Consider the following 25,454-nt stretch of genomic DNA (forward strand, 5'->3'; position numbering starts at 1 on the left):
GATGCATAGTGTCCTCCTTGACGTCTCCAACATCGTTGATGGCCATCATTTCTGCTCAGCGTTAATCAACAGTGAACAGCACCGAGGCCCACTGCTCCCTTGTCCAACGTAGATGCTCCCTGGCCCATGCAGGACGATGACGCCTGTGCCTGGTGGTGTGGTCAGGTACCCTTGCAGGCCGTCTAGAACGCAGACCACAGTGAATGGTTTTAATTGGTCTGACGTGACACTTGGGTGCCTCTCACCTTCCTTAAATGTGCCTGGAGCTGTGGCATTCATCATCCGGTTCCGCAGGGCATTGTTCACAATTAGGCGGTCATCAGTGTGGGACGTGGCCAAAGGACGTCCACTTCTCTGCCTTTCTGTGACTCTTCCAGTCTCTGTATCCCTGATAAAACCTGCTGATGACTCTCTGTGACACTCTAAGCTCAGGGGCCACTTCCGTCTGAGAACATCCTGCTTGAAGCCTCACAATGACGAGGTCCTGTTCATCAATTGTTAGGTGTCGTCTTGGTCTCATGATGTTGCAATGTGAGCAGCATGATGAGGAGGACTGTTTAAATACCAATTCTAACTGAACCAGGAAATTTATTGGGCGATTCATTAGCATTAAAGAGTTAAAAAGGTGTTGGATACAGTCCAAGGAGACACATGAGTGTCATACACCACTGGCAGAACAATCGAGACACTTGTGATTTGTGTTGAATTTACTCGGACTCAAATAGAATCTGATGACCAATTCATGTAAATTTGACCCAAAATGAATTTCAAGAAACATTTGTAAATTATCCTTTCTACATGTAATATATCCTTATTTACTATACGTCTTTACCCCTTAAAGGGTTATTCTAGTCTTACCGATCCTGACATATGAATGAAGAGGAAAGAAGTGAGAAGTCAATGGAAAGACAGAACCACATTCTCGAAACAGGAGCAAGACCCAGAGCCATATCCATTTCATATTCTGTGGATAGGCTATAAATGTTGATATGGGACTGTACCATATTTCCAGCAGTCTCCATGGTCCAGGAGTCTCCTCCCCCATCCTGCCAGGTCTCAAAAAGTTTTATCAAGCCTTGACCCTCAGATCTAATTATACTTTATATGGGGATGTAAACCTGGGCGAGCCTGTCGTCACAAGGTGGTACTTCAGCAGAGGGTCACTGCCAAATTGGTAGAGGATTATTCAAAGGTCTTGGCATATATACAGTAAACGGGTCAAAGGAGAGACCCCATCTTATATCAAACCCCTGGCCAACCCCTTACATATAAATTAATTCCAGAGCCCCACATTTCGCTTACTATCTGTGCTGCACCATTACAGCATCCTGCCGAGCACGCCAAGTATTAGACCAGGGTATTGATGAGCGAAGGTCCCTTAAGGTAATATTGTAAAGATCAATGGGAGAGTCCGACCGGAGAGTTGTATAAGGACGTAATAAAGTGCGGCTCACGTCCTGGATCATTACTCCGGAGACACGGAGAAAATCATTAAAGGAACAGAATGCTGAAATTGTATTGACAAAGAGGAAAAGCCCATTGATGTTTCCATTCTGAACATTTCAGTTACAAAGGGTCCGGCACAATAAGCTGATCCCACTGCTTGGACCACTGGTATTATATTAAATGCTATGAAGGACCCAGCAAGAAATGTTCACTTCCTCGTCAGCGCCACCACAGGTGAAACAACGCATTACACACAGTCAGCATAATGCACAGTTGTGTCCACTCCAAGGAACGCCAGACCCCACCATCACTAATGTAGAACTTCCACTAGGTTACAATCTGACAAGTCCTTTAAGAACTTCTTCATAAGAGAAAACTCATTCCCAGATGAATCACTGGAGACTTCGGAGAAGCCACTGGAACTATATCATTGTATATCATAATTATTGTAGACATTTTATTAAGGGGAAGACAAGTTCCCCCGCGGAGAGGTTCTGCAGTATGAGACGCTTCCAAGAAATATTGTGGCTCCTTCTCCTCCTCCTCAAATAGCTTATTGGAGGAGAACCAGCAGATTACATGGGGACAAGGGAGGCACTGGGGGCAGGGGAAAGGGGGCCCTGCAGAACTCAGGAGCCCATACTGTAGGGATTCCTGTGCTGCCATCATTCAGCCTCCAGACAAACCGATGACTTCCTGCACTTGGGGATTGTATTAGACAAGACTGTGTCCTGAGTAGAAGACCGGGGCCTCTCATCATCCAGATGTCAACTAATAACCGTATACTCAATTATGTGTCATCATTACTAAATATAAAGACAAGAATATTATTACATATACATAATGTAACGGATGTAATGTACATACACAGTGACTGCCCCAGCAGAATAGTGAGTGCAGCTCTGGAGTATAATACAGGATGTAACTCAGGATCAGTACAGGATAAGTAATGTATGTACACAGTGACTGCACCAGCAGAATAGTGAGTGCAGCTCTGGAGTATAATACAGGATGTAACTCAGGATCAGTACAGGATAAGTAATGTATGTACACAGTGACTGCACCAGCAGAATAGTGGGTGCAGCTCTGGAGTATAATAGAGGATGTGACTCAGGATCAGTACAGGATAAGTAATGTCTGTACACAGTGACTGCACCAGCAGAATAGTGAGTGCAGCTCTGGAGTATAATACAGGATGTAACTCAGGATTAGTACAGGATAAGTAATGTATGTGCACAGTGACTGCACCAGCAGAATAGTGAGTGCAGCCCTGGAGTATAATACAGGATGTAACTCAGGATCAGTACAGGATAAGTAATGTAATGTATGTACACAGTGACTGCACCAGCAGAATAGTGAGTGCAGCTCTGGAGTATAATACAGGATGTAACTCAGGATCAGTACAGGATAAGTAATGTATGTACACAGTGACTGCACCAGCAGAATAGTGAGTGCAGCTCTGGAGTATAATACAGGATGTAACTCAGGATCAGTACAGGATAAGTAATGTAATGTGTGTGCACAGTGACTGCACCAGCAGAATAGTGAGTGCAGCTCTGGAGTATAATACAGGATATAACTCAGGATCAGTACAGGATAAGTAATGTATGTACACAGTGACTGCACCAGCAGAATAGTGAGTGCAGCTCTGGAGTATAATACAGGATGTAACTCAGGATCAGTACAGGATAAGTAATGTATGTACACAGTGACTGCACCAGCAGAATAGTGAGTGCAGCTCTGGAGTATAATACAGGATGTAACTCAGGATCAGTAAAGGATAAGTAATGTATGTACACAGTGACTGCACCAGCAGAATAGTGAGTGCAGCTCTGGAGTATAATACAGGATGTAACTCAGGATCAGTACAGGATAAGTAATGTAATGTACACAGTGACTGCACCAGCAGAATAGTGAGTGCAGCTCTGGAGTATAATACAGGATGTAACTCAGTATCAGTACAGGATAAGTAATGTATGTACACAGTGACTGCACCAGCAGAATAGTGAGTGCAGCTCTGGGGTATAATACAGGATGTAACTCAGGATCAGTACAGGATAAGTAATGTATGTGCACAGTGACTGCACCAGCAGAATAGTGAGTGCAGCTCTGGAGTATAATACAGGATGTAACTCAGGATCAGTACAGGATAAGTAATGTATGTACACAGTGACTGCACCAGCAGAATAGTGAGTGCAGCTCTGGAATATAATACAGGATGTAACTCAGGATCAGTACAGGATAAGTAATGTATGTACACAGTGACTGCACCAGCAGAATAGTGAGTGCAGCTCTGGAGTATAACACAGGATGTATCTCAGGATCAGTAGAGATGTCCCGAACTATTCGCCGGCAAACAGTTCCCGGCGAACATTGCTTGTTCGCGTTCGCCGCAGCGGGCGAACATATGCGATGTTCGGTCCGCCCCCTATACGTCATCATTGAGCAAATTTTGACCCTGTACCTCACAGTCAGCAGACACATTCCAGCCAATCAGCAGCAGACCCTCCCTCCCAGACCCTCCCACCTCCTATAAAAAAGCAAGGACAGCCTCCATCTTAGATTCATTCTGAAGCTGCAGTGTTAGAGCAGGGAGAGTGCTGCTGCTGCTGCTGCTGCTGAATTAATAGGGAAATCGTTAGCTAGGCCAGTGTTCTGTGTCCACTCCAGTCCTCAAAGACTCATCTGCTGTAAGGAGAGCGTCCGGACAGCACCCCAAAAAGCCCTTTTTAGGGCTGGTACATCAGTCTGCTTTATTTTTAATTCTATATATATATTGCAGTTGCCTGCCCGTGTGTGAGAGGCCACAGGCCCACAGACTGTACTGTGTGCTCACCACTCATATAGGGTGGCACAGCACCTTGCAGATAAAAAAGTCATAAAATTTTTCCTCTGTAATATAATTGCAGTTGCCTGCCAGCGTGTGTCATGCCCACAGACTGTACTGTGCCCACTGCCCACCACTCATATAGGGTGGCACAGTACCTTGCAGATAAAAAAGTCATTTAATTTTTTCTCTGTAATATAATTGCAGTTGCCTGCCAGCGTGTGTCAGGCCCACAGACTGTACTGTGCCCACTGCCCACCACTCATATAGGGTGGCACAGCACCTTGCACGCATTGTACCACTAATCTAAAAAAAAACGACAGGCAGAGGCAGGCCACCCCGCAGGGGCCGTCGTGGTGCTGTGATTCCCTTTGGCCCTAGAATAATGCCCAGTGTTCAGAGGCCAGGTACCCTGAACTCGAAAAGTTCTGAGGACATAGTTGACTGGCTAACACAGGACACCCAATCTTCAACAGCTTCCGCTCGGAACCTTGACGCACCATCCTCCTCCAGCTCAGCTTCGGGCACCTCTCAAGTTACCACTCGCCCGCCCACCACCACCACCAACACTAGCACCACAGCCGCTTCACTTGATCTGTCAGAGGAGTTATTTACACATCAGTTGGAAGAAATGAGTGATGCGCAACCATTATTGCCAGAGGATGGAGATAACAGGGATATGTCTCAGTCAGGCAGCATTACACACATGGACGTACGGTGTGATGATGATGATGATGTTGTACCCGCTGCTGCTTCCTTTGCTGAGTTGTCAGATACAAGTGAAGTGGTTGATGATGACGATGTGTCCGTGGATGTCACGTGGGTGCCCGCTTGAAGAGAAGAAGAAGAGGGGGAAAGTTCAGATGGGGAGACAGAGAGGAGGAGGAGACGAGTTGGAAGCAGGGGGAGGTCGTCGCAAGGAGCTAGTGGCACAGTCAGACAGCATGCATTGGCACCCGGGGTCAGCCAGACAGCACGTCAATCAACGCATGCTGTTGCCACCACCAGAATGCCGTCATTGCAGAGCTTAGCAGTGTGGCATTTTTTTGTGTGTCTGACTCTGATAACAGCGATGCCATTTGCAACCTGTGCCAAAAGAAACTGAGTCGTGGGAAGTCCAACAACCACCTAGGTACAACTGCTTTGTGAAGGCACATGATCGCACATCACAAACGCCTATGGGATCAACACATGATGAGTACAAGCAACACACAAACTCAAAGCCATGGTGGCTTTGAGTTTGTGTGTTGCTTGTACTCATCATGTGTTGATCCCATAGGTGTTTGTGATGTGAGATCATGTGCCTTCACAAAGCAGTTGTACCTAGGTTGTACCTTCACAAAGCAGTTGTACCAGTTGTACCTCCTGGTCCAGCATCTTCAGCCACGTCAACCACTGCTGTCCTCCTTGCCCCCTCTCAACCATCCGCCACTCCGCCTCTCACCTTCAGAAGTTCCTGCTCATCTGCCCACAGTCAGGTGTCTGTCAAGGACATGTTTGAGCGTAAGAAGCCAATGTCACAAAGTCCCCCCCTTGCCCAGCGTCTGACAGCTGGCTTGTCTGAACTCTTAGCCCGCCAGCTTTTACCATACAAGCTGGTGGAGTCTGAGACCTTCAAAAAATTTTTAGGTATTGGGACACCGCAGTGGAAGGTTCCCGGTCTAATTTTTTTTTCACAAAAGGCAATCCCCAACCTGTACTTTATGGTGGAAAAGGAAGTCATGGCATGTCTGGCACACAGTGTTGGGGCAAAGGTCCATCTGACCACTGATACCTGGTCTGCAAAGCACGGTCAGGGCAGGTATATCACCTACACTGCGCATTGGGTCAACCTGCTGACGGCTGACAAGCATGGAATGCGTGGCTCTTCAGAGGAGTTGGTGACACCGCCACGACTTGCAGGCAGGCCTGCTGCCACCTCCTCTACTCCTCCTACTCCATCCTCTTCAATAACCTCCTCGGCTGAGTCCTCTTCTGCTGCTGCGTCTTGCTCAACATCAACTGCACCCCCCAGGCTCCCTAGGGGCTATTCCACATCCCGCATACGACAGTGTCACGCCGTCTTGGGGTTGACTTGCCTGAAAGCAGAGAGTCACACAGGACAAGCACTCCTGTCCGCCCTGAACGCACAGGTGGATCAGTGGCTGACTCCGCACCAACTGGAGATTGGCAAAGTGGTGTGTGACAATGGAAGCAATTTGTTGGCGGCATTGAATTTGGGCAAGTTGACACATGTGCCGTGCATGGCACATGTGTGTAATCTGATCGTACAACGCTTTGTGTATAAGTACCCAGGCTTACAGGACATCCTCAAGCAGGCCAGGAAGGTGTGTGGCCATTTCAGGCATTCCTACACGGCCATGGCGCACTTTTCCGATATTCAGCGGCGAAACAACATGCCAGTGAGGTGCTTGATTTGCGACAGCCCGACACGTTGGAATTCAACACTCCTAATGTTCGACCTCCTGCTCCAACAAGAAAAAGCCATCAACGAGTATTTGTATGACCGGGGTGCTAGGACAGCCTCTGCGGAGCTGGGAATTTTTTTGCCACGTTACTGGACGCTCATATGCAATGCCTGTAGGCTCATGCGTCCTTTTGAGGAGGTGACAAACCTAGTCAGTCAAAACGAAGGCACCATCAGTGACATCATCCCATTTGTTTTCTTCCTGGAGCGTGCCCTGCGAAGAGTGCTGGATCAGGCCGTAGATGAGCGTGAAGAGGAAGAGTTGTGGTCACCATCACCACCAGAAACAGCCTTATCATCATCGCTTGCTGGACCTGCGGCAACGCTGGAAGAGGAGTCTGAGGAAGAGGAGTCAGAGGAGGAAGGTGGCTTTGAGGAGGAGGAAGACCAACCACAGTAGGCATCCCAGGGTGCTTGTTGTCACCTATCTGGGACCCGTGGTGTTGTATGTGGTTTCTAAAATCTATTCCATACACCGGCCCCTGATAGGGGACGTAACAGGGATTAAACAGATAGGAATAGTACTACTTAACACACCACTCATTTAGGGTGGCACAGTACATTGCACGGCGCACGCGCAGTGCCCCAAATTGGAAGTAAGAGGACCGACCAACCATCTTTTTCCATCTCCCGGTTCCTAAAATCTATTCCATACACCGGCCCCTGATAGGGGACAAAACAGAGATTAAACTGGTAAGAACAGATTTTTTTAATTAAAAAAAAAGAGGACAGCCTCTGCGGAGCTGGGTATTTTTTGGCCGCGTTACTGAACGCTCATGCACAATGGCTGTAGGCTCATGCGTCCTTTTGCGGAGGTGACAAACCTGGTCAGTCAAACCCAAGGCAACATCATCGACCTCATCCCATATGCGTTTTTTCTTGAGCGTGCCATGCGAAGAGTGCTGGATCAGGCCGTAGATGAGCATGAAGAGGAAGAGTTGTGGTCACCATCACCACCAGAAGCAGCCTTGTCGTCGTCGATTGCTGGACCTGCGGTAACGCAGAGAGAGGAGTCTGAAGAAGAGGAGTCAGAGGAGGAAGGTGGCTTTGAGGAGGTGGAAGACCAACCACAGAAGGCGTCCCAGGGGGCTTGTTGTCACCTTTCGGGTACCCTTGGTGTTGTACGTGGCTGGGTGGAGGAAGAGACCTTCAATGACGTCAGTGAGGACAAGGAACGGGACATGGCTAGCTTGGTATCCAACCTTGTGCAAATGGGGAGTTTGCGGTTGTGCAAATGGACTGTTTGCGGTGCATTAAACGGGGAGTTAGGTCTGTCAGAGTTTGGTCTGTCACTGTGAAGCGGGCGTAACCCTTACACTACCTGATCGATACAACATCATACCTGATCGTATACACACACTGGATGTTTTAAAGCACGTTATTCCAAACAATTTAGGAATGTTAGGTGATTTATGCCCTTTATGGATTAAAACCCGACTCTGCGTCAACTACGTAATTTTCCATAGGAGTTTTGCCATGGATCCCCCTCCGGCATGCCACAGTCCAGGTGTTAGTCCCCTTGAAACAACTTTTCCATCAATATTGTGGCCAGAAAGAGTCCCTGTGGGTTTTAAAATTCGCCTGCCTATTGAAGTCTACGGCGGTTCGCCTGTTCGCGAACATTTGCGGAAATTCGCGTTTGCCGTTCGCGAACGGAAAATTTTATGTTCGCAACATCTCTAAGGATCAGTACAGGATAAGTAATGTATGTACACAATGACTGCACCCGCAGAATAGTGAGTGCAGCTCTGGAGTATAATACAGGATGTAACTCAGGATCAGTACAGGATAAGTAATGTATGTACACAGTGACTGCACCAGCAGAATAGTGAGTGCAGCTCTGGAGTATAATACATGATGTAACTCAGGATCAGTACAGGATAAGTAATGTATGTGCACAGTGACTGCACCAGCAGAATAGTGAGTGCAGCTCTGGAGTATAATACAGGATGTAACTCAGGATCAGTACAGGATAAGTAATGTATGTACACAGTGACTGCACCAGCAGAATAGTGAGTGCAGCTCTGAAGTATAATACAGGATGTAACTCAGGATCAGTACAGGATAAGTAATGTATGTACACAGTGACTGCACCAGCAGAATAGTGAGTGCAGCTCTGGAGTATAATACAGGATGTAACTCAGGATCAGTACAGGATAAGTAATGTATGTACACAGTGACTGCACAAGCAGAATAGTGAGTGCAGCTCTGGAGTATAATACAGGATGTAACTCAGGATCAGTACAGGATAAGTAATGTATGTACACAGTGACTGCACCAGCAGAATAGTGAGTGCAGCTCTGGAGTATAATACAGGATGTAACTCAGGATCAGTACAGGATAAGTAATGTATGTACACAATGACTGCACCAGCAGAATAGTGAGTGCAGCTCTGGAGTATAATACAGGATGTAACTCAGGATCAGTAAAGGATAAGTAATGTATGTACACAGTGACTGCACCAGCAGAATAGTAAGTGCAGCTCTGGAGTATAATACAGGATGTAACTCAGGATCAGTACAGGGTAAGTAATGTATGTACACAGTGACTGCACCAGCAGAATAGTGAGTACAGCTCTGAAGTATAATACAGGAGGTAACTCAGGATCAGTACAGGATAAGTAATGTATGTACACAGTGACTGCACCAGCAGAATAGTGAGTGCAGCTCTGGAGTATAATACAGGATGTAACTCAGGATCAGTACAGGATAAGTAATGTATGTACACAGTGACTGCACCAGCAGAATAGTGAGTGTAGCTCTGGAGTATAATACAGGATGTAACTCAGGATCAGTACAGGATAAGTAATGTATGTACACAGTGACTGCACCAGCAGAAAAGTGAGTGCAGCTCTGGAGTATAATACAGGATGTAACTCAGGATCAGTACAGGATAAGTAATGTATGTACACAGTGACTGCACCAGCAGAATAGTGAGTGCAGCTCTGAAGTATAATACAGGATGTAACTCAGGATCAGTACAGGATAAGTAATGTATGTACACAGTGACTGCACCAGCAGAATAGTGAGTGCAGCTCTGGAGTATAATACAGGATGTAACTCAGGATCAGTACAGGATAAGTAATGTATGTACACAGTGACTGCACAAGCAGAATAGTGAGTGCAGCTCTGGAGTATAATACAGGATGTAACTCAGGATCAGTACAGGATAAGTAATGTATGTACACAGTGACTGCACCAGCAGAATAGTGAGTGCAGCTCTGGAGTATAATACAGGATGTAACTCAGGATCAGTACAGGATAAGTAATGTATGTACACAATGACTGCACCAGCAGAATAGTGAGTGCAGCTCTGGAGTATAATACAGGATGTAACTCAGGATCAGTAAAGGATAAGTAATGTATGTACACAGTGACTGCACCAGCAGAATAGTAAGTGCAGCTCTGGAGTATAATACAGGATGTAACTCAGGATCAGTACAGGGTAAGTAATGTATGTACACAGTGACTGCACCAGCAGAATAGTGAGTACAGCTCTGAAGTATAATACAGGAGGTAACTCAGGATCAGTACAGGATAAGTAATGTATGTACACAGTGACTGCACCAGCAGAATAGTGAGTGCAGCTCTGGAGTATAATACAGGATGTAACTCAGGATCAGTACAGGATAAGTAATGTATGTACACAGTGACTGCACCAGCAGAATAGTGAGTGCAGCTCTGGAGTATAATACAGGATGTAACTCAGGATCAGTACAGGATAAGTAATGTAATGTATGTGCACAGTGACGGCACCAGCAGAATAGTGAGTACAGCTCTGAAGTATAATACAGGATGTAACTCAGGATCAGTACAGGATAAGTAATGTATGTACACAGTGACTGCACCAGCAGAATAGTGAGTGCAGCTCTGCAGTATAATACAGGATGTAACTCAGGATCAGTACAGGATAAGTAATGTATGTACACAGTGACTGCACCAGCAGAATAGTGAGTGCAGCTCTGGAGTATAATACAGGATGTAACTCGGGATCAGTACAGGATAAGTAATGTATGTACACAGTGACTGCACCAGCAGAATAGTGAGTGCAGCTCTGGAGTATAATACAGGATATAACTCAGGATCACTACAGGATAAGTAATGTATGTACACAGTGACTGCACCAGCAGAATAGTGAGTGCAGCTCTGGAGTATAATACAGGATGTAACTCAGGATCAGTACAGGATAAGTAATGTATGTACACAGTGACTGCACCAGCAGAATAGTGAGTGCAGCTCTGGAGTATAATACAGGATATAACTCAGGATCAGTACAGGATAAGTAATGTATGTACACAGTGACTGCACCAGCAGAATAGTGAGTGCAGCTCTGGAGTATAATACAGAATGTAACTCAGGATCAGTACAGGATAAGTAATGTATGTACACAGTGACTGCACCAGCAGAATAGTGAGTGCAGCTCTGGAGTATAATACAGGATGTAACTCAGGATCAGTAAAGGATAAGTAATGTATGTACACAGTGACTGCACCAGCAGAATAGTAAGTGCAGCTCTGGAGTATAATACAGGATGTAACTCAGGATCAGTACAGGGTAAGTAATGTATGTACACAGTGACTGCACCAGCAGAATAGTGAGTGCAGCTCTGAAGTATAATACAGGATGTAACTCAGGATCAGTACAGGATAAGTAATGTATGTACACAGTGACTGCACCAGCAGAATAGTGAGTGCAGCTCTGGAGTATAATACGGGATGTAACTCAGGATCAGTACAGGATAAGTAATGTATGTACACAGTGACTGCACCAGCAGAATAGGGAGTGCAGCTCTGGAGTATAATACAGGATGTAACTCAGGATCAGTACAGGATAAGTAATGTATGTACACAGTGACTGCACCAGCAGAATAGTGAGTGCAGCTCTGGGGTATAATACAGGATATAACTCAGGATCAGTACAGGATAAGTAATGTATGTACACAGTGACTGCACCAGCAGAATAGTGAGTGCAGCTCTGGAGTATAATACAGGATGTAACTCAGGATCAGTACAGGATAAGTAATGTATGTACACAGTGACTGCACCAGCAGAATAGTGAGTGCAGCTCTGGAGTATAATACAGGATGTAACTCAGGATCAGTACAGGATAATTAATGTATGTACACAGTGACTGCACCAGCAGAATAGTGAGTGCAGCTCTGGAGTATAATACAAGATGTAACTCAGGATCAGTACAGGATAAGTAATGTATGTACACAGTGACTGCACCAGCAGAATAGTGAGTGCAGCTCTGGAGTATAATACAGGATATAACTCAGGATCAGTACAGGATAAGTAATGTATGTACACAGTGACTGCACCAGCAGAATAGTGAGTGCAGCTCTGGAGTATAATACAGGATGTAACTCAGGATCAGTACAGGATAATTAATGTATGTACACAGTGACTGCACCAGCAGAATAGTGAGTGCAGCTCTGGAGTATAATACAAGATGTAACTCAGGATCAGTACAGGATAAGTAATGTATGTACACAGTGACTGCACCAGCAGAATAGTGAGTGCAGCTCTGGAGTATAATACAGGATATAACTCAGGATCAGTACAGGATAAGTAATGTATGTACACAGTGACTGCACCAGCAGAATAGTGAGTGCAGCTCTGGAGTATAATACAGGATGTAACTCAGGATCAGTACAGGATAAGTAATGTATGTACACAGTGACTGCACCAGCAGAATAGTGAGTGCAGCTCTGGAGTATAATACAGGATATAACTCAGGATCAGTACAGGATAAGTAATGTATGTACACAGTGACTGCACCAGCAGAATAGTGAGTGCAGCTCTGAAGTATAATACAGGATGTAACTCAGGATCAGTACAGGATAATTAATGTATGTACACAGTGACTGCACCAGCAGAATAGTGAGTGCAGCTCTGGAGTATAATACAAGATGTAACTCAGGATCAGTACAGGATAAGTAATGTATGTACACAGTGACTGCACCAGCAGAATAGTGAGTGCAGCTCTGGAGTATAATACAGGATATAACTCAGGATCAGTACAGGATAAGTAATGTATGTACACAGTGACTGCACCAGCAGAATAGTGAGTGCAGCTCTGGAGTATAATACAGGATGTAACTCAGGATCAGTACAGGATAAGTAATGTATGTACACAGTGACTGCACCAGCAGAATAGTGAGTGCAGCTCTGGAGTATAATACAGGATATAACTCAGGATCAGTACAGGATAAGTAATGTATGTACACAGTGACTGCACCAGCAGAATAGTGAGTGCAGCTCTGAAGTATAATACAGGATGTAACTCAGGATCAGTACAGGATAAGTAATGTATGTACACAGTGACTGCACCAGCAGAATAGTGAGTGCAGCTCTGGAGTATAATACAGGATGTAACTCAGGATCAGTACAGGATAAGTAATGTATGTACACAGTGACTGCAGCGGCAGAACTTGCTTTCCATTGTGTTGCTCAGTGTTTTCCCTTATTGGACCCATAACATAAGCATTAATGGTCTTCGTCAGTGTTGAGCACATTGGGTAGATTCAGAAGGATTATGTGAGTGAGCATGATGATGATGATGATGATGATGATGGAAATATAACGCACTATATAAATATTAATAATCCGATTATTTCACCAGGATGAGATTGCCCGGCACAGGTGGGGGTCTAGGGGTCCTATTTACCTCCATATCCCTGGGAGCAGGTGGCGGACGGTAATTGTGATGGAGCGTTAAGTGTTTGCCCTTCGATTGTTTTCTGTCAGACATAATAGATCCGTTATTTACTCTGCTAATGATGAGGGTTTTCAGGAGCGGTTACATGGCGGGGTGTAATCTAGCTGGAGGGGGAGGGGGGTTAATACATTCACATAGGGTCAGGCCACCTCATTAAATCACATTGTGTTCTCTGGTTAATAGCTGCTTATATTAGCAGATTCTCTTTCCACACACCAGTAAGGGGCGACCATTAACCCTGTGATGTCCACAACCAGTGTCGGACTGGCGTACCTAGGGCCCACCAGTGTAACCGATTCTGGGGGCCCACCTTAGGGCTCCTGCACACAAACTCATTTTTTTTCCGTGTCCGTACCATTATTATTTTTTTTTTTTGTGGCCTGTATGTGAAACCGTTCACTAAAAACGGAAATGACTCCGTGTCAGTCTGTCCACATGGTCGTTACGCAAAATGATAGAACATGTCATATTATTGTCGGCACTACAGACAAGGACAGGGCGGTTCTTTTCCGCATAATGCAAAACGCGCACACCCGGTATCCATGTTTTGCGGATCCGCAATTTTATCGGACTGCAAAACATCCAACGGCCGTGTTCATGAGCCCTTACAGTGATAACAGAGATATCACAGATGAAGTATGATGGCGGACGGTCACAGCAACGTGCACAGACACACATGTGGCAGAATTTAGGCTACTTTCACACTTGCAGTAGCCGGCGGGGGAACAGCCTGCCGCATCCATGTTAAAGCTAGCCCACCGTTCCGCCAGAAGTCCGCTTTAGTTTTTGTCCGTTTGCCGTGCTGCCGCTGGACCTCCTGGCTGCCCCCATTATAGTGAATGGGGCCGGAGCGGCTAGGTGGGCTAGCGTAAGCACGGATCCAGTGGGGGAACAGCCTGCCAGACCCTGATACCGCAAGTGTGAAAGCAGCCTTACACATATGTGGATATCCTGCTCTTATCACACATAGGAAACATACAATGCACGCACCAAGACATGTATCCCTGACCCTATGAAGTGTAGCACACGGGGCGGCCTCACTTCAGTAAGCGCCATTTATCATGCAGTTAATACAAGGCACTTACTAATGTATTCTGATTCTTTCCATCACATTATACACATCACGTATCCATGGTTACGACCACCGTGTAATCCAGCAGCGGTGGCCGTGCTTACACACTATAGGGAAAGGCGTTGGCCTATGCGCACTTCCAGCGTTTCCCTATAGTGTGTAAGCATTTTCCCTTATAACATGGTTATAAGGGAAAATAATAGCATTCTAAATACAGAATACATAGTACAATAGCGCTGGAGGGGTTAATTTTTTTTAAAAATAATTTAACTCACCTTAGTCCACTTGATCGCGTAGCCGGCATCCCTTCTGTCTCATTTGTTGAATAGGACCTGTGGTAAGCATTAAGTACAGTTACAGGACCTTTGATGACGTCACTCTGGTCATCACATGGTACGTCACATGATCTTTTACCATGGTGATGGATCATGTGAGGACCGGAGTGACATCATCAAAGGTCCTGGAATGAATGCTCACCACAGGTCCTGTTCAGCACAGAAGGAGACAGACGAGATGTCGGCAGCGCCAGCAAGTGGATTAAGGTGAGTTAAATAATTTTATTTATTTTTTAACCCCTCCAACACTATTTTACTTTGCATTCTGTATTCAGAATGCTATTATTTTCCCTTATAACCATGTTATAAGGGAAAATAATACAATCTACAGAACATTGATCCCAAGCCCGAAACTTCTGTGAAGATGTTCGGGTTTGGGTACCAAACATGCGCGATTTTTCTCACGCGCGTGCAAAACGCATTACAATGTTTTGCACTCGTGCGGAAAAATCGCGGGTGTTCCCGGAACGCACCCGCACATTTTCCCGCAACGCCCGTGTGAAAGAGGCCTTACAGTCTCCTACAGCTCACTACTGTCACACACCTGAGAAATCAGCCCAGCACCGCAGAGGAGTCCTTCTCTCCAGCAGCCACAGTTATCTGACAGCAGGGAGGGCAGGAGGATGGCCAGACATGTTCTCTCCTCCTTCACTGCCAGCAGCCCCAGAAGTCTAGAAGATACTGCGGGGCCTCCTGTACAATGTACACCAGTAGGAGGCTGCATTACTGTGCGATACTGCCACCTAGAGGTTACACTTAGAGATGAGTCAATTTCATATTTTGAAATTCGTTCACGCTTCGTTTGTTGGTTAAAGGTGAATTGTGTTATGGATTTCGTTACCACGGACCATAACGCAATTCTATGACGGAATACATAACGGAATCCCTTTAGAAGTCTATGGGCTGCAAAACGGATCCGTTCCATTATGCAGGGGAGGACTCAGGATCAGGAGAGGACTCCCCTGCATAACGGAAACAGGACGGATCAGTTTTGCAGCCCATAGACTTCTATTATGACCGAATGAATAACGGTATGCCTCTAAAGTCATTCCGTTATGCATTCCGTCATAGAATTGCGTTATGGTCCGTGGTAATGGAATCCATAACGCAATTCACCTTTAACCAACAAACGAAGTGTGAACGAATTTCATAAACGGAAATTCGCTCATCTCTGGTTAGAATAATTATCTCTCCTGAGAAAGGAGAAATAAATACTCCTCCATCTTATCTCGGGCGCAGGAGACTGGGGCCCACCGAGGAATCCCCCGCCTCCCCGGTGGGCCAGTTCGGTGATGAACCGCGCTCTCCTTAGGGCTGCCAGGCGGAGGCTTCCACCCAGCAGTGAGCCCGGTGACATCACCGGCACTGATGGGCGGGCTTTAGCGCTGCCCTAGCCTGTAAAACGGCTAGGGCAACGCTAAAGCCCGCCCATTAGAGTCGGTGACGTCACCGAACTCACTGCCAAACGGAAGCCTCTGCCCAGCAGTGTGTTATTGTAAATAAGAGCCCTTGCCCTGCTAACATCAGGGGGGCTGCCTGGGTGAAATTATAGGTATGTTCGGGTTCAGATCTGAACCCGGACAAACCCTTTTACCTGTAGAAAGGCAATGTTCTCTGACCGAGTGATGGTCTCAATGCCAGAAGACTCAACAATTGCTGGTATGAACGGGGCCAGGCCAACTGAAGCATGTTACAAGACATTGAACCGCATGCTTCAGGTAGGAGCGCACTAGTATGCTTACCCTGGGGGGTGGAGGTTGCAGATGGAGGAGGGTAGACATGTCATGACCATAGCAGGCTACAGCTATTTTTTATAAATATATGTGAAAAACGGGCACTCAAGTCATAGGGTGTTGCATCGGAAAAGTTTATATAAACATACTATTATAACATTTAAAATAACATTTAAAACATATTATGTAAAAACAATATTCGATTAACTTTCGATTGATTCTCGATCGATGTTATAATCGATTTTGATGGTATAAATCGATATAATAATCGACTCTTAAGACTCTTATGACTCTTATGATATGAAATAATCAGTTAATCGACTGGTTGAAAATAGCCACAACCGATACTGGAGAAGCAGCAAATACACAGAAGCTCTACATGACTTTAGAAGCGATCTTCTATCCCACGTGGTTTCTGTACCTTTTTACAGATTGCAGCGCGCTGTTTCTTTCGGATGAAAGTCAGACATGGACCCTCCACACACTCAGGACTTGATCTTCAGTCAGTGTCTTCTCCTCAGCAAGTCAGTGATCCAAGTAAATTGGAATTCACCAAGGGAATTTACTTGGATCACTGACTTGCTGAGGAGAAGACACTGACTGAAGATCAAGTCCTGAGTGTGTGGAGGGTCAATGTCTGACTTTCATCCGAATTCTTTTACAGAATCTGTAAAAAGGTGACGTACAGAAACCACGTGGGACCCCACGTCAGACGCCACCAGGTACGTGATCATCATTTGAAAAATTCGGGATTACCACTCGAAAGTTCTGAGAGTTATAACTGAAGCCTATACAAGGAGACTGCTTACTTTGCTTTCTTCCATATGTTCATCAACCTGCTAAAAAGCATAAGTGGTTTCACATGTTAACATTGGGAACATTATTTGAAAAGATCGCTTCTAACGTCATCTAGAGCTTCTGTGTATTTGCTGCTTCTCCAGTATCGGTTGTGGCTATTTTCAACCAGTCGATTAACTGATTATTTCATATCAGTCTTAAGAGTCGATTATTATATCGATTTATACCATCAAAATCTATTATAACATCGATCGAGAATCAATCGAAAACTTATTGAATATTGTTCTTACATAATATGTTTTAAATGTTATTTTAAATGTTATAATAGTATGTTTATATAAACTTTTCCGATGCAACACTCTATGACTTGAGTGCCCGTTTTTCACATATATTCATTTTTCTGTTTGTTTATTGGGGTAAACATTTACGTGAGCACCTGATCCCATTCGGATTGGAGGTGAGCCGCCTTGTTTTCATTTTTCTAAAGCTATTTTTTTATGGTAGTCAAGAGGGTAATGGCTTTAATTATGTGATCTAGGGTAGTAGAACGAAAAAAGACAAGATCTCTGGTGGTCTATGTCAGCGAAGAAGTTAATGCCAACATCCCTAGTGGTCTATGTCAGCGAAGAAGTTAATGCCAGTATCCCTAGTGGTCTAGGACAGTGAAGAAGTTAATGTCAGCATCCCTGGTGGTCTACAGTAGTTAAAGGGTATATTAATACATGGTTTCCAGAGATTTACTCAACTCCCCAGCATTCATCAAAATCTCTGCAGCCTCCTCTTTCTCCCCTAAACATATTATAGAGATAAAAGCAAAGGACAGAGATGATTGCAAGGATGTGATACGGCAGCCACCCAGCTGTCTCTGTCATCACCAGAAGATGCGGTGTCACAGTGCCCCATAGTCTCCAGGTCACCAGTGAAGCAATGCAGGGTGTCATTGATGTCCATTAAAGAGGAACATCACCCTTTGCTAATATTGTTCTAGAGAACCACTTGAGATTCGGTATGGTTCAGGTTTGCCGAATTTTTGAAAAATTACGGTTCGGACCCGAATCGATTTTGGTCAAACCAAAGTTGCTCCAATTTCCCTGAATATTGGCAGATAACACCCTCTAGTCTCCTAGGGCTCTTAATGTTTAGGAAAACTTGTTATCTCTTTTCATTTATTTTTGATGAATTTTTTTATTTTGCTGTGTCCATGGAGGAGGAGGTGGAGGAGGAAGATAAGTGACTGCTGTGGGAGCCAGCACCATGATATGGATATGGTGGGAGGGTGTCAAAAGGACCTGGCCATGTTGCTGGGGTGCTGCCTCTCCACTGCTGAAAAAAAAACATTAGACTAGTGGACCGCGAAAGACATGTACTGTCCGTGCCGTAACAGGTGCTCCAGGTGTCCACCATGGAGTGCAGCATGCCGCACAGCGAGAATCCTAGGAAGTGGCCCACGTTGTCTGCCACGTGAGTACAAGGCACTACTACAATGGTACTGTAGCGAGTGCACCTCCAGCAACGTGGCCAGGTGGGGGTTCAGCTTGTAGACAGGCGGATTTTTTTATGGCCAAACATTCCGTTACAGATGTCTCACGATTGAGCCGAGGACAAGGAGGGGTCATAGCAGGAGAAGCACAAGGTGATGATGATGATAAACAGAAACGAATAACTGATATCACCTTTTCACTCACAGATAATTAAACTGAACAAGCCCCCCCCCCCCCAAATAAAGAATCTGGAATCGTGTGGAGACTGTATGTGGTGTGTATACTGTATGTAGTGTGTATATAATATGATATACTGTATGTAGTGTGTATACTGTATGTAGTGTGTATACTGTATGTAGTGTTATATACTGTATGTGGTGTGTATACTGTATGTAGTGTGTATACTGTATGTGGTGTGTATACTGTATGTAGTGTGTATACTGTATGTGTGATATACTGTATGTAGTGTGTATACTGTATGTGGTGTGTATACTGTATGTAGTGTGTATACTGTATGTACTGTTATATACTGTATGTGGTGTGTATACTGTATGTAGTGTGATATACTGTATGTGGTGTGTATACTGTATGTAGTGTGTATACTGTATGTAGTGTGTATACTGTATGTACTGTTATATACTGTATGTGGTGTGTATACTGTATGTAGTGTGTATATTGTATGTAGTGTGTATACTGTATGTAGTGTGTATACTGTATGTGGTGTGTATACTGTATGTAGTGTGTATACTGTATGTGGTGTGTATACTGTATGTACTGTTATATACTGTATGTAGTGTGTATATTGTATGTAGTGTGTATACTGTATGTAGTGTGTATACTGTATGTAGTGTTATATACTGTATGTAGTGTGTATATTGTATGTAGTGTGTATACTGTATGTAGTGTGTATACTGCATGTAGTATGATATATTGTATGTAGTGTGTATACTGTATGTAGTGTGTATACTGTATGTACTGTTATATACTGTATGTAGTGTGTATATTGTATGTAGTGTGTATACTGTATGTAGTGTGTATACTGTATGTAGTGTTATATACTGTATGTGGTGTGTATACTGTATGTAGTGTGTATATTGTATGTAGTGTGTATACTGTATGTAGTGTTATATACTGTATGTGGTGTGTATACTGTATGTAGTGTGTATATTGTATGTAGTGTGTATACTGTATGCAGTGTGTATACTGCATGTAGTATGATATATTGTATGTGGTGTGTATACTGTATGTAGTGTGTATAATGTATGTAATATGATATACTGTATGTAGTGTGATATACTGTATGTGGTGTGTATACTGTATGTGGTGTGATATATTGTATGTAGTGTGATATACTGTATGTAGTGTGTATACTGTATGTAGTGTGATATACTGTATGTAGTGTGATATATTGTATGTAGTGTGATATATTGTATGTAGTGTGTATACTGTATGTGTGATAGACTATATGTAGTGTGTATACTGTATGTAGTGTGATATACTGTATGTACTGTTATATACTGTATGTAGTGTGTATATTGTATGTAGTGTGATATACTGTATGTAGTGTGTATACTGTATGTAGTGTGATATATTGTATGTAGTGTGTATACTGTATGTAGTGTGATATACTGTATGTAGTGTGATATATTGTATGTAGTGTGATATATTGTATGTAGTGTGTATACTGTATGTGTGATAGACTATATGTAGTGTGATATATTGTATGTAGTGTGATATATTGTATGTAGTGTGATATACTGTATGTGGTGTATATACTGTATGTAGTGTGATATATTGTATGTAGTGTGTATACTGTATGTAGTGTGTATATTGTATGTAGTGTGTATACTGTATGTAGTGTGTATACTGTATGTAGTGTTATATACTGTATGTGGTGTGTATACTGTATGTAGTGTGTATACTGTATGTGGTGTGTATACTGTATGTAGTGTGTATACTGTATGTGTGATATACTGTATGTAGTGTGTATACTGTATGTGGTGTGTATACTGTATGTAGTGTGTATACTGTATGTACTGTTATATACTGTATGTGGTGTGTATACTGTATGTAGTGTGATATACTGTATGTGGTGTGTATACTGTATGTAGTGTGTATACTGTATGTAGTGTGTATACTGTATGTACTGTTATATACTGTATGTGGTGTGTATACTGTATGTAGTGTGTATATTGTATGTAGTGTGTATACTGTATGTAGTGTGTATACTGTATGTGGTGTGTATACTGTATGTAGTGTGTATACTGTATGTGGTGTGTATACTGTATGTACTGTTATATACTGTATGTAGTGTGTATATTGTATGTAGTGTGTATACTGTATGTAGTGTGTATACTGTATGTAGTGTTATATACTGTATGTAGTGTGTATATTGTATGTAGTGTGTATACTGTATGTAGTGTGTATACTGCATGTAGTATGATATATTGTATGTAGTGTGTATACTGTATGTAGTGTGTATACTGTATGTACTGTTATATACTGTATGTAGTGTGTATATTGTATGTAGTGTGTATACTGTATGTAGTGTTATATACTGTATGTAGTGTTATATACTGTATGTGGTGTGTATACTGTATGTAGTGTGTATATTGTATGTAGTGTGTATACTGTATGTAGTGTTATATACTGTATGTGGTGTGTATACTGTATGTAGTGTGTATATTGTATGTAGTGTGTATACTGTATGCAGTGTGTATACTGCATGTAGTATGATATATTGTATGTGGTGTGTATACTGTATGTAGTGTGTATAATGTATGTAATATGATATACTGTATGTAGTGTGATATACTGTATGTGGTGTGTATACTGTATGTGGTGTGATATATTGTATGTAGTGTGATATACTGTATGTAGTGTGTATACTGTATGTAGTGTGATATACTGTATGTAGTGTGATATATTGTATGTAGTGTGATATATTGTATGTAGTGTGTATACTGTATGTGTGATAGACTATATGTAGTGTGTATACTGTATGTAGTGTGATATACTGTATGTACTGTTATATACTGTATGTAGTGTGTATATTGTATGTAGTGTGATATACTGTATGTAGTGTGTATACTGTATGTAGTGTGATATATTGTATGTAGTGTGTATACTGTATGTAGTGTGATATACTGTATGTAGTGTGATATATTGTATGTAGTGTGATATATTGTATGTAGTGTGTATACTGTATGTGTGATAGACTATATGTAGTGTGATATATTGTATGTAGTGTGATATATTGTATGTAGTGTGATATACTGTATGTGGTGTATATACTGTATGTAGTGTGATATATTGTATGTAGTGTGATATATTGTATGTAGTGTGTATACTGTATGTAGTGTGTATATTGTATGTAGTGTGTATACTGTATGTAGTGTGATATACTGTATGTAGTGTGATATATTGTATGTAGTGTGATATATTGTATGTAGTGTGTATACTGTATGTGTGATAGACTATATGTAGTGTGATATACTGTATGTAGTGTGATATACTGTATGTACTGTTATATACTGTATGTAGTGTGTATATTGTATGTAGTGTGATATACTGTATGTAGTGTGTATACTGTATGTAGTGTTGTTATATACTGTATGTGGTGTGTATACTGTATGTAGTGTGTATACTGCATGTAGTATGATATATTGTATGTAGTGTGTATACTGTATGTAGTATGTATACTGTATGTGGTGTATATACTGTATGTAGTGTGATATACTGTATGTGGTGTGTATACTGTATGTGGTGTGTATACTGTATGTAGTGTGATATATTGTATGTAGTGTGTATACTGTATGTAGTGTGTATACTGTATGTAGTGTGTATATTGTATGTAGTGTGATATATTGTATGTAGTGTGATATACTGTATGTAGTGTGATATATTGTATGTAGTGTGTATACTGTATGTAGTGTGTATATTGTATGTAGTGTGATATATTGTATGTAGTGTGTATACTGTATGTGTGATAGACTATATGTAGTGTGATATACTGTATGTAGTGTGATATATTGTATGTAGTGTGATATACTGTATGTAATATGATATACTGTATGTAGTGTGATATACTGTGTGTATGGTATAATGTACTATACAGTGTATATTGTATAATGCACTGTGGAGACGCTGTGTGGTCCTATTCTGGGGCCACTGTGTGAACATCAGTTGTTGTATAGTGTGCACAATCTGCTCCGATGAAGGGCTGAGGAGGGTTTGTGTCAGGGCTCATGCACACGGCCGTGGTCGTATTGCGGCCCGCATACGGCGGGTCCGCGATACACGGGCACCCGCCATGTGCATCCCGCATCACGGATCGCGGACCCATTCACTTCAATGGGTCCGCAATCCGGGAGATGCCGAACGGAGGCACGGATCGGAAGCCCACGGAAGCATTACGGAGTGCTTCCATGGGTTTACTATATTTACATTTAGTCATAGACTACTGGTTGCCTACTCTTGACAGGTGCATTTGTGTTTTTATTTATTTAAAATGTAACTTTTATTTTGCTTTCTTAATAATAAATGATGGACGTTTTGTTATCTAACCTACTATATTAAAACTATCTCCTGGACACCCATGTGTGTGCTTCTATTATTGATTTATTCTTGTAACGGACCGTTTCGGCAGACAAGGGGTTAAAATCCGTTTAGGCGATATGCCCCTTTTCTGAGAGACAGGCACAGCTACTGCAGAACACCAATGTCCCGAACTGGATACAAAGTAGCACTCCAAACTGGAACCTCACGAATAGCTGCTAGCAGACGAACAGGAATCAGCTTACCCTCCTGGCAATCAGTCTCTAACAGCATACAGCGGATCCCCCCAAGAACGAGACAAGGCTCCGTGTTGAGGGTCAAGCAGTGGTCTGAGGTGCTGGCACACCCAGCCTGGTTTTTATTACAGTTGTTGCAAATACAGGTCCGCCCACAGGGGTTTGAAATACAGCCAATCAATATGTTACAACACATACAATGTAAGTACACGCCCCTAGGGGACCAGAAGGAAGACTTGTGACATAGGACAGATATGCAGCACTGTAGGATACACAGAGACAATACATCCCCACAATGCATCATGGTTTCCTCCTCTCTGCCCTGGAGACACCCGAGGCGTAATCCAATTATCTCTCAAGACAAAGAGAAGTCCCCAATACACATGTGCAGACAATAGGACAGACATCACCATTTAAACACACAATGGGACAATGGCACAATAGAAACACACCCAGCATTTCCTCCCAAGCTGACAAGTTACACTTATTATAAATTGGGCACACTCACTTATGTAGAATCATATATTTTATTCAAGGACATGTAAGGTAAAGTAAAATCAATTATTTTAAAAAACACATATAAAATACAGTCAAGCAATATAAGAACACATGGATACAATAAAATATATAGATATAGAATAAATACTAGGACCAGTGGTGGATAGACTAGGGATGGTAAAAAATCAGTCCATACGAAAATCAGAACAAATAGAAGTATAGCCCAGCTGGTGGCTTGAGCTAATAGAGTGGCTAGCTTCACAAAGTACTATAAGGTTCACAGTCCTGATTCAGTGCAAGAGGATAATGTAACTGTGGTACAACAGAATTCACTTAAGTGAGTATACTTGCGGCGTCCCGCTAATACTCACTGTTCCTTATGCGGTTCCTTATGCAGGTAAACTTGGAAACAAAATTGTCGTTATCAGCTGCTGCTGTAGCAACTGAAGGATACTGTGTCTTTTCTCTGTGCCCTTGCGATCCTCTGGCTGCCGCTCCGTAGTAGCAGGAAGCCGGTCAGCGCTGGGACTCAAGATGCTTTTCCCCTCGTCGGTATGTTATGCGACACACTCCTCGTGTGTTTGCGCTTGTAGGTCCCGGCGTATCAGGGGTTTAGTAAGGCACAGAGTTCTCAAAGACTTTGAATTGCCGCACGGCTCTGGATAGTTCAAGCACGTACTCCTTGGGGTTGTTCCGGGGGGCTCCTCACCAAACGCGTTTCGGGGTACTTGCCCCTTCTTCAGTGGTCTGAAGAAGGGGCAAGTACCCCGAAACGCGTTTGGTGTGAACCTTATAGTACTTTGTGAAGCTAGCCACTCTATTAGCTCAAGCCACCAGCTGGGCTATACTTCTATTTGTTCTGATTTTCGTATGGACTGATTTTTTACCATCCCTAGTCTATCCACCACTGGTCCTAGTATTTATTCTATATCTATATATTTTATTGTATCCATGTGTTCTTATATTGCTTGACTGTATTTTATATGTGTTTTTTAAAATAATTGATTTTACTTTACCTTACATGTCCTTGAATAAAATATATGATTCTACATAAGTGAGTGTGCCCAGTATATTTTTTAACATTATTTATTCACTCTAGAGGAAGGGCGGATCCTCTTTTACTGGCAGCACCTCGTCCTAATTTTTCCTCAGTCCTGTGCGTCTAATTAAACCTGTGACTTATTATAAATTGTTACAACTTTGTGAGTTTACATTGGCCATACATATAACTTACATCAATTTAAACAGTATAACTTGGGGACAAACCTATCCAAAATTCACTTGA

At 43.1% G+C, this 25,454-nt stretch overlaps 1 protein-coding gene across 1 annotated transcript in view; it reads right to left on the reverse strand.

Annotated features, from left to right (window-relative positions):
• The window catches only part of CASR (calcium sensing receptor), a 178,502-nt gene that overhangs the window by 139,167 nt on the left and 13,881 nt on the right, over nucleotides 1-25,454 (reverse strand). The gene's annotated exons all lie outside the window — the stretch shown is intronic.

Source organism: Bufo bufo, chromosome 3 (assembly GCF_905171765.1).
Source record: "Bufo bufo chromosome 3, aBufBuf1.1, whole genome shotgun sequence".
In the NCBI taxonomy this organism is placed as follows: domain Eukaryota; kingdom Metazoa; phylum Chordata; class Amphibia; order Anura; family Bufonidae; genus Bufo; species Bufo bufo.